Source organism: Triticum aestivum, chromosome 5B (genome assembly GCF_018294505.1).
Source record: "Triticum aestivum cultivar Chinese Spring chromosome 5B, IWGSC CS RefSeq v2.1, whole genome shotgun sequence".
Classification (NCBI taxonomy): Eukaryota; Viridiplantae; Streptophyta; class Magnoliopsida; order Poales; family Poaceae; genus Triticum; species Triticum aestivum.
In genome coordinates, this window is record NC_057807.1 from 246,863,996 (window position 1) to 246,874,079 (window position 10,084).

Sequence of the window (10,084 nt, forward strand, 5' to 3'; positions counted from 1 at the left end):
TTTGGACTCCGTTTGATATTCCTTTTCTGTAGAACTCAAAAACAAGGAAAAACAGAAACTGGCATTGGGCTCTGGGTTAATAAGTTAGTCCTAAAAATAATATAAAATAGCATATAAATGCATATGAAACATCCAAAATAGTTAATATAATAGCATGGAACAATCAAAAATTATAAATACGTTGGATACGTATCAATACTCCTCTTGCTTGGAAGAAATATGAAAAGGATCCAGCCTCTTGTTTTGGCTAACGTTGCAACCAAATCAATTGATAAGATTCCTATTTTATCTCTAGCCAACAACTCCTTCCACAAGTCAGCCTTCACAAAATCTGGACAACACCATGTACCACCATGGACCCAAGTAGTACTGGAACATGTAGTTTTAGATGAACAGAAAATAATACTAGCCCATTTGGAAATTGCTGCAAGCATTTTTCTAAGGTGGAGCACTTTTGTTTCTTCACGTCCAGTTTGTAACTTCTCGCCCTTATTGTTCAACTCAGCGTAGCTTGCCACTAAAGACCTAATTACCTTATCATCTCCATGAACAAACTAAAATATTTTTGGCACATATATATCTGTGACCTTAGGTGGCACGGCAACAGTTGATATGGTACATGTAGCCATATCAGGGAGGCAACCCAATGAATAAAATTTATTTTTATCTTTTTCTTTCTGTCCTTGAGTGTTCACACAATTATGTTATTGTTATGATTGTGTTTTTTTATGTTTTACTTAGCTTTTGTGCCAAGTAAAGCCTTTAGGATCATGTTGGGTGATAGTTGATTTGATCTTGTTGAAAAACATAAACTTTTGTGTCTAGTAGCTCACAAAACAGACAAAAAATTCTGAATTTTTTTACACAAGATTGATATACAAATTTCGTATGTTGTCCTAATTTTTCAGAATTTTTGGAGTTACATAAGTATGGTCAAAGTCCAGATTATTACAAATTGTTCTGTTTTTGACAGATTTTGTTTTCGTTGCATTATGTGCTTATTTTGATGAATCTATGGACTATATCAGGGGGTATAAGCCATGGTAAATTAGAATATAGTAGGTATAATGCAATAATAAAATATGAATGGGTTTGCAACAGTACTTAAAGTGGTGATTTGCTTTATTATACTAACGAGTCTCACGAAGGGTTTTGTTAATAGTTTTTGTGCGATTGAAGTTTCAAGTTTTGGGTGAGATCACGATGGATGAAGGAGCAAGGAGTGAAAAGAGCTTAAGCTTGGGGAAGCCCATGGCACCCCGAGGTAATATTAAAGGAGTTCCAGATAACTAAGCTTGAGGATACCCGGAAGGCATCCCCTCTTTCTTCTAATGACCATCGGTAATTTTACTTGTAGCTATATTTTTATTCGTCACATATCATGAGTTTTCCTTGGAGTGTCTTGCACTATAAGAGTCTTTGCTTGTTTTGCTTTTTAGTTTGTCGCAATCATCCTTGCTGGACACACCTATTTGAGAGAGCCATAATGATACTATAATTTGTTAAAATTGCTCTATGTCCTTCACTTAAATTTTTTGAGCTATGGAATTGCTCTAGTACTTCACTTATATCTTTTGAGCACGGTGGTGCTTTAATTTTTGAAGAAATATGCTCTCATGCTTCACTTAGGTTATTTTGAGAGTTAGTAAAATTTTAAAGAAATGTCCTCTCATGCTTCACTTATATTTATTTTGAGAGATGAAAATTATTTTGAAGAAATATGTGCTCTCGTTCTTCACTTATATTTATTTGAGAACTTTGTTAGTAGCAAATGTAGTATATGAAACTAGTACCCAAAGTGATAGATATTCAAGAGGGATATAATAAAAAAATTCATGAAGATCATTGAATATTAAAAACTTGATTCCTTGTAGTAGTTTTGAGATATGATGATAGTAATATGTGAGTCATGTTGGCGTGTAACTATGCTTTAGTAAGAATATTGGTGTGAAGGTTTAGGATTCCCTATGCAAGCAGAAAAGTCAATAATTATGCAATGAATTACGTCCTACTTGTGGTGCATTATTTGGTGTTAGTTATGTTTAATGCTCTTTTGCGATCGTTTTCATTTCTTGGTTGGTCGCTTCTCAATCTATTTGCTAGCATCCATTTGTACTAAGTGGGAATACTACTTGTGCATCCAAACTCCTTAAACCAAGTTGTGCCAAATGAGTCCATCATACCTACCTATATGCGGTATTTCCATGTCGTTCCAAGTAAATTTGTATGTGCTAACTCTATTTTTCAAAATAAATTTCCTTTTTGTGTGTCCGTACCGCTCAGGAAGCGGCAGGGGGTGTCCAATATTTTCCATGCTAGATATTTTATTCCCAATATGAGTGTTTATTCACTTGTCATTGCACGGGAGTGTGGCAAGGTAATAGGGATGCCCTGTCTGAAATGATTTTTTTATTTATGTTGTTCCATTATAAATTCCTTGGAAAGTGTTGGTACGGAAGGCACTCATGGATATGACTACCCATGGGTTGTGAAAGAATGGTGGGAAAAGGAATAAACTTTATTTTTTTTGTTTGAGAACCGCCTATGATTTATCTAGCATGGAAAGTATTGGAAATTCTCGGTCGTTTTTGTTGACGGGAAAAGTATGCCTCTCAAAGTAATTTTATCTCTCAATTTAAGCTTTGAGCTCTGGCACCTCTACAAATCTCTTCTTCCCTCTACGAAGGGCTTATCTATCTACTTTATGCAAAAAAAAAATGTTGAGTCTCCATCTTCTCTTATAAAGCACCAACTAGGGAACACTATTATCATACTCGTGCATTGGGCATAGTTAATATTTGAGTGTGTTTCGTAAATGGATCAATGACTGAGCATGATGGGCTAGGGATAGCTTTCTTTAGTGTTGAAATTTTTAAAGACATGGTTGCTTATTGATATGCTTGAGTATTGATGTCTTCATGTCAAATATAGACTATTGCTTTGAATCATCTAAAAGTCCAAATGTCCATGCTACAAAAGAAAAGATTATGAGATGAACATGTTAGGCAGCATTCCACATCAAAAATTCTGTTTTTATTATTTACCTACTCGAGGACGAGCAAGAATTAAGCTTGTGGATGCTGATACGTCTCCAATGTATCTATAATTTTTTATTGTTCCATGCTGTTATATTACCAATCTTGGATGTTTTATGTTCATTTTATAGCAACTTTATATCATTTTTTGGGACTAACCTATTGACATAGTGCCCAGTGTTAGTTGTTGTTTTCTACTTTTTTTACTTCGCAGAATATCAATATGAAACGAAGTCTAAATGCCACAAAACTTTTTGGAGATTTTTTTTCTAGACAGAAGACACCTTGGGAGCGAAGGAAGTGGACGAGGGGAGGCCTGTGGGGCCCACAAGGCACCAGGGTGCGCCAGAGGCCCCTGCCGCGCCCTGGTGGGTAGTGGGGCCCATGGGTCGCCTCTCTACCGCTTATGAGCTCTATAAATACCCAAAAATCCCAAAAGCCCTAGGGGAGTTGAGAGATCAGAGTTTCCATCGCCGCAAGTTCCAAAACCACGAAGTCCAATCTAGAGGTGTTTTCGGGCACTTTGCCGCCGGGGGGGGGGGGTCAACGATCATGGAGGGGTTCTTCATCATCACCCTTGCCCCTCCGATGATGCGTGAGTAGTTTACCACAGACCTACGGGTCCGTAGGCGTAGCTAGATGGCTTCTTCTATCTTTTTGATCTTTAATACAATGTTCTCCTCGATGTTCTTGGAGATCTATTTGATGTAACTCTTTTTTGCAGTGTGTTTGTTGGGATCCGATGAATTGTGAGTTTATGATTAGATCTATCTATGAATATTATTTGAGTCTTTGTTGAACTCTTATGTGCATGATTTTCGTAGCCTCATATTTTCTTCTCTGAAACTTTCGTTTGGTTTGGCAACTAGATTGATTTTTCTTGCCATGGGAAGAGGTGCTTTTGTGATGGGTTTGATCATGCGGTGCTCAATCTCAGTGACAGAAGGAGAAGTGACATGCATGTATCGTTACCATTAAGGATAAAAAGATGGGGTCTATTCCTACATGAATAAATCCTATCTACATCATGTCACCATTCTTATTGCATTACTCCGTTTCTTCATGAACTTAATACACTAGATGCATGCTGAATAGCGGTCGATGTGTGGAGTAATGGTAGTAGATGCAGGCAGGAGTCGGTCTACTAATATTGGACGTGATACCTATATACATGATCATTACCTTGGATATCGTCATAATTATTTGCTTTTCTATCAACTGCCCAACAGTAATTTGTTTACCCATCGTATGCTATTTTCTCGAGAGAAGCCTCTAGTGAAATCTACGGCCCTCGGGTCTATTTTCTATCATATTGATTCAAAAATAGCCTGTTGCCCTTTTTCTTTATGTATTTTTGTGTGTGTTTTTGTTATATCTATTTATCCAATCTCATACAATTTAATCTATCTCAATACCGAGGAGGGATTGACATCCCCTCTTACATGTTGGGTTGCAAGTTTTTGTTAGTTGTGTGAAGGTATTGCTTACATAGTTCGGTGGATCCTCGTACTGGATTGGTACCTTTGTTTTATAACTGAGGGAAATACTTACCGTTCCTGTGTTGTATCATCCTCTCCTCTTCGAGGAAATAACCAACGCAGATACAAACAATCAGGGGGTAGCAGCGGTGGCTCGACGGTGGCGGCGACGGCTTGGTTAGGAGTGCGGTGATGCTCGAAGTAGGCGAGGAACCCGACAGTGTGACGAAGACCGGCGCGGACGGTGGCGTTCCCGTGCCAGAGGGCGGCGTGGTGCATACCACAAAAGTCGACGCGTGGTGACGATGAAGTGGACCGCGGTCCGCGGCACTACGGCCCGAAGGGGCGACACAGCGGCGGCGGGCAGGTCAGGGCGACGGCGGGAAGACCTCGGGGTGGCAGCAGGGACCGTGGGCCGCGGTGCTACAACCCGAAGGGGCGACGCAGCGACGGAAACTGGGTCGGTGAAACCGCGGGAACGGTCTCAGGATGGCGGCATGGACCGCGTGCCACACTCGCAACGGCCCGACGGGGCGACACAGCGGTGGCGCGAGGGTCGATGCAGCCACGGGAATGACCTAGAGCGGACGGCCTTGGGGCGGCGGTGGACCGCGGGCCGCGATACTATGGCTCGAAGGGGCGACGCAACAGTGACGTGGGTCGGTGCAGCCGGGAGAAGAACCACAAGGCGACAGCGCTGCGGCCCGATGGGGTGACGCAACGGCAGCCCGTTGCTCGATCGGTAGTGGGGTGCACTGAACTCGGGACGGTCTTCACAGGGCCTGCAAAGGCACGCAACCGACGAGCCAGATCGATCGCACGGCATAGATGAGGCGGATTGCATTGGCGGGCAGGTGATCAATCCGATCGCGCGTGAGGTCCGGGACGCTGCTCGGTGGAGGCGGCGTGGCGGCGGAGTCTGAGATGAAGGCGTCAATGATGGTCGGCAGGGCGGCCGTACATGCGCGACATAGATCGACGAGCGGGCCGGTGCGCGGATGGTGGCTGTGATGGGCCGCTGCATGGCGGAGGCCGCCGGGTCGGGGCGATGCAGGAGGCCCGGTCGAAGTAGGGCAGCGACAGCCGTGCGTAGATCAACAGACGAGCGGCACGCGAACGACGGATGTGATGGGCCGTCGCAGACGCGCAGACGACGACTGAGGGAGTCCTGGATTAGGGGGTATCCGGACAGCCGGATTATATACTTTGGCCGGACTGTTGGACCATGAAGATACAAGATTCAAGACTTCGTCCCGTGTCCGGATGGGGCTCTCCTTTGCGTGGAAGGCAAGCTTGGCGATCCGGTTATTTGATTTCCTTCTTTGTAACCGACTTTGTGTAAACCCTAGCCCCCTTCGGTGTGCATATAAACCGGAGGGTTTGCTCTATATAGGGACAATCATAATCATCATAGGCTAGCTTCTAGGGTTTTAGCCTCTACGATCTCGTGGTAGATCAACTCTTGTAATACTCATATAATCAAGATCAATCAAGCAGGAAGTAGGGTTTTACCTCCATCGAGAGGGCCCGAACCTGGGTAAAACATCGTGTCCCTTGCCTCCTATTACCATTAGCCTTAGATGCACAGATCGGGACCACCTACCCGAGATCCGCCAGTTTTGACACCGACATTGGTGCTTTCATTGAGAGTTCCTCTGTGTCGTTGCTGCAAGGCTCGATGGCTCCTTCAATCATCAACAAGAACGCGGTCCAGGTTGAGACTTTTCTCCCCGAACGGATCTTCGTGTTCGGCGGCTTTGCACTGCAGGCCAATTCGCTTGGCCATCTGGAGCATATCGACAGCTACGCCCCTGGCCAGCAGGTCAGGTTCAGAAACTTGAACTACACAGCCGATATCCGCGGAGACTTGATCTTCGACGGATTCGGGCCTACGCCAGGAGCACCTGAAGGAAATATGCCCTAGAGGCAATAATAAAGTTATTATTTATTTCCTTATTTCATGATAAATGTTTATTATTCATGCTAGAATTGTATTAACCGGAAACATAATACATGTGTGAATACACAGACAAACATAGTGTCACTAGTATGCCTCTACTTGACTAGCTCGTGAATCAAAGATGGTTAAGTTTCCTAGCCATAGACATGAGTTGTCATTTGATTAACGGGATCACATCATTAGGAGAATGATGTGATTGACTTGACCCATTCCGTTAGCTTAGCACTTGATCGCTTAGTATGTTGCTATTGCTTTCTTCATGACTTATACATGTTCCTATGACTCTGAGATTATGCAACTCCCGTTTATCGGAGGAACACTTTGTGTGCTACCAAACGTCACAACGTAACTGGGTGATTATAAAGGAGCTCTACAGGTGTCTCCGAAGGTACATGTTGGGTTGGCATATTTCGAGATTAGGATTTGTCACTCCAATTGTCGGAGAGGTATCTCTGGGCCCTCTCGGTAATGCACATCACTATAAGCCTTGCAAGCAATGTAGCTAATGAGTTAGTCACAGAATGATGCATTACGTAAGGAGTAAAGAGACTTGCCGGTAATGAGATTGAACTAGGTATTGAGATACCGACGATCGAATATCGGGCAAGTAACATACCGATGACAAAGGGAACAACGTATGTTGTTATGCGGTTTGACCGATAAAGATCTTCGTAGAATATGTAGGAGCCAATATGAGCATCCAGGTTCCGCTATTGGTTATTGACCGGAAACGTGTCTCGGTCATGTCTACATAGTTCTCGAACCCGTAGGGTCCGCACGCTTAAGGTTTCGATGACAGTTATATTATGAGTTTATGAGTTTTGATGTACCGAAGGAGTTCGGAGTCCCGGATGAGATCGGGGACATGACGAGGAGTCTCGAAATGGTCGAGATGTAAAGATCGATATATTGGACGACTATATTCGGAGTTCGGAAAAGTTCCGAGTGATTCGTGTATTTTTCGGAGTACAGCAGAGTTACGAGAATTCGTATTGGGCCTTAATGGGCTATACGGGAAAGGAGAGAAAGGGCCAAAAGGGTGGCCGCACCCCTCCCCTTGGACTAGTCCGAATTGGACTAGGGAGGGGGGGCGCCCCCTTCCTTCCTTCTCCTTCTCTCTTCCCTTTCCTTCTCTCCTACTCCTACTACATGGAAGGGTTCCTAGTTCTACTAGGAAAGGGGGAATCCTACTCCCGGTGGGAGTAGGACTCCCCTAGGGCGCGCCATAGAGAGGGCCGGCCCTCCCCCTCCTCCACTCCTTTATATACGGGGGCAGGGGGCACCCCATAGACACACAAATTGATCTTCGTGATCGTTCCTTAGCCGTGTGCGGTGCCCCCCTCCACCATATTCCACCTTGGTCATATCGTTGCGGTGCTTAGGCGAAGCCCTGCGTCGGTAGAACATCATCATCGTCACCACGCCATCGTGCTGACAGAACTCATCCCCGACACTTTGCTCGGAGTCCGGGGATCGTCATCGAGCTGAACGTGTGCTGAACTCGGAGCTGCCGTACGTTTGTTGCTTGGATCAGTCGGATCGTGAAGACGTACGACTACATCAACCGCGTTGTCATAACGCTTCCGCTTACGGTCTACGAGGGTACGTGGACAACACTCTCCCCTCTCGTTGCTATGCATCATCATGATCTTGCGTGTGCGTAGGAATTTTTTTGAAATTACTACGTTCCCCAACAGCGCCGAATGGTCACGACAAGCACGGCTTAGACCTGTTGTCAGACAATACTCGGGATATCGCACCTGCAGGAGCTCCAGACCTAAATCTGGGGCAGATTGCGTCGTCCAAGGACGGGTGGATGGACCCCGCCCCGAAAGCCACACACTCATCGGCGGTAGAGCCGAGCATAGACTTCACCCCAAGGAAGCCCATGTCTCCGGACCCCCGGACTGGTGTCCGGCTGTAGGTTCCAGATTGCACGCCCCCGAGCCTGCCGATTCTGGTTGGGCTCCGGTAATAGAATTCACCGCCGTGGATATCTTCCAGCACTCGCCCCTCGGCGACATGCTGAATTCACTAAGGTCTCTCTCTTTGTCAGGAGATGCTTGGCCGAACTATGTCCGGCCTGAGGGGGAAGAAGGCGACGAAGAAATTCGTTCCCCACCCACCACCCACTTCATAGCCACTGTCGACAATGTAACAGACATGCTTGACTTCGACTCTGATGACACCAACGATACGGATGTTGGTGCAGGGGACGATTCCGAACCACCGCCCACGGGGTGCTGGACTGCCACCTCATCATATGAAATATACATGGTGGACACGCCTAAGGAGGACGATGGCGACAAAACGGAGGATAAAACCCCCGGACAAAAGCCAAAATGACGGTGCAGACGCCGCTCTAAGTCCAGCCACAGCAAAAACAGCTATAACAATGCTAGAAAGATCGACAGCCCAGTCAACTCCGAAGGCAACAACGACCATATGGACCCAGCGATGGAGGAGAATGAGCCAGGTCACGCCGAAAACAGCCCGGAGCAGGCACCCGATCACAGTGATCCCGAGGGCCGAACTCATCAAACTGCCCCGGGACAGGAGCACAGTCCGGATGACGACGCATTCATCATCCCGGAAACACGTTTGGAATGAGATAACCTCCACAGAAGGCTTATGGCCACTGCGAGAAGTCTAAAGAAGTAGAAGCAAAGGCTTAAAGCCGCATAGGAAACACTCAATTGCAGATGGAATAAAGTGCTAGGCACTGAAGAAAAATACGGCGACGATCGCCACACAAAGAGCTATCCAAAGCGCAAGCTGCTACCAGAATTCCACGATGAGGCCGTTCCACCGAAGAACAATACGGCCAGTAGGCCGAATCAGCCACTTCATAACCGCAATAGAGCAGCTACCGACGCTGCAGATGATTTACGTGAGCTCCTGGATAAAAAGGCCGGCGCGACCAGGTCCATCTATGGATCTAGAGGACACGCTCCGGTGCAGGATTATGGCCACCAAAATGATCAGACTGATCGAGTACCAGTTAGGAATCAGCACCGGACACAACAACAGTTGACAGCACGCCACAACATGTCCAGATACAGAGGGGCCGCTCACCCTCTGTGCTTCACCGAAGAGGTACTGGACCATGAATTTCCATAGGGTTTCAAACCCATGAACATAGAGGCATATGACGGAACGACAGACCCTGGGGTCTGGATTGAGGATTTTATCCTTCACATCCACATGGCTCGTGGGGACGACCTCCATGCCATTAAATACCTTCCCCTCAAGTTGAAGGGACCAGCTCGGCACTGGTTGAAAAGCCTCCCCGAAAACTCAATCGGAAGTTGGCAGGAACTTGAGGATGCTTTCAGGGCCAATTTTCAAGGAACCTATGTCGGACCTCCGGACGTCGACGATTTAAGTCACATAATTCAACAGCCCGGAGAGTCCACCCGCAAGCTCTAGAATAGATTCCTCACTAAGAAGAATCAAATTGTCGATTGTCCGGATGCTGAAGCCCTAGCGGCCTTCAAGCACAGTATCCGAGACGAGTGGCTCGCCAGACACCTCGGCCAAGAAAAGCCGAGGACAATGGCAGCCTTAACAAGCATTATGATCCGCTTTAGCGTGGGTGAAGATAGCTGGTT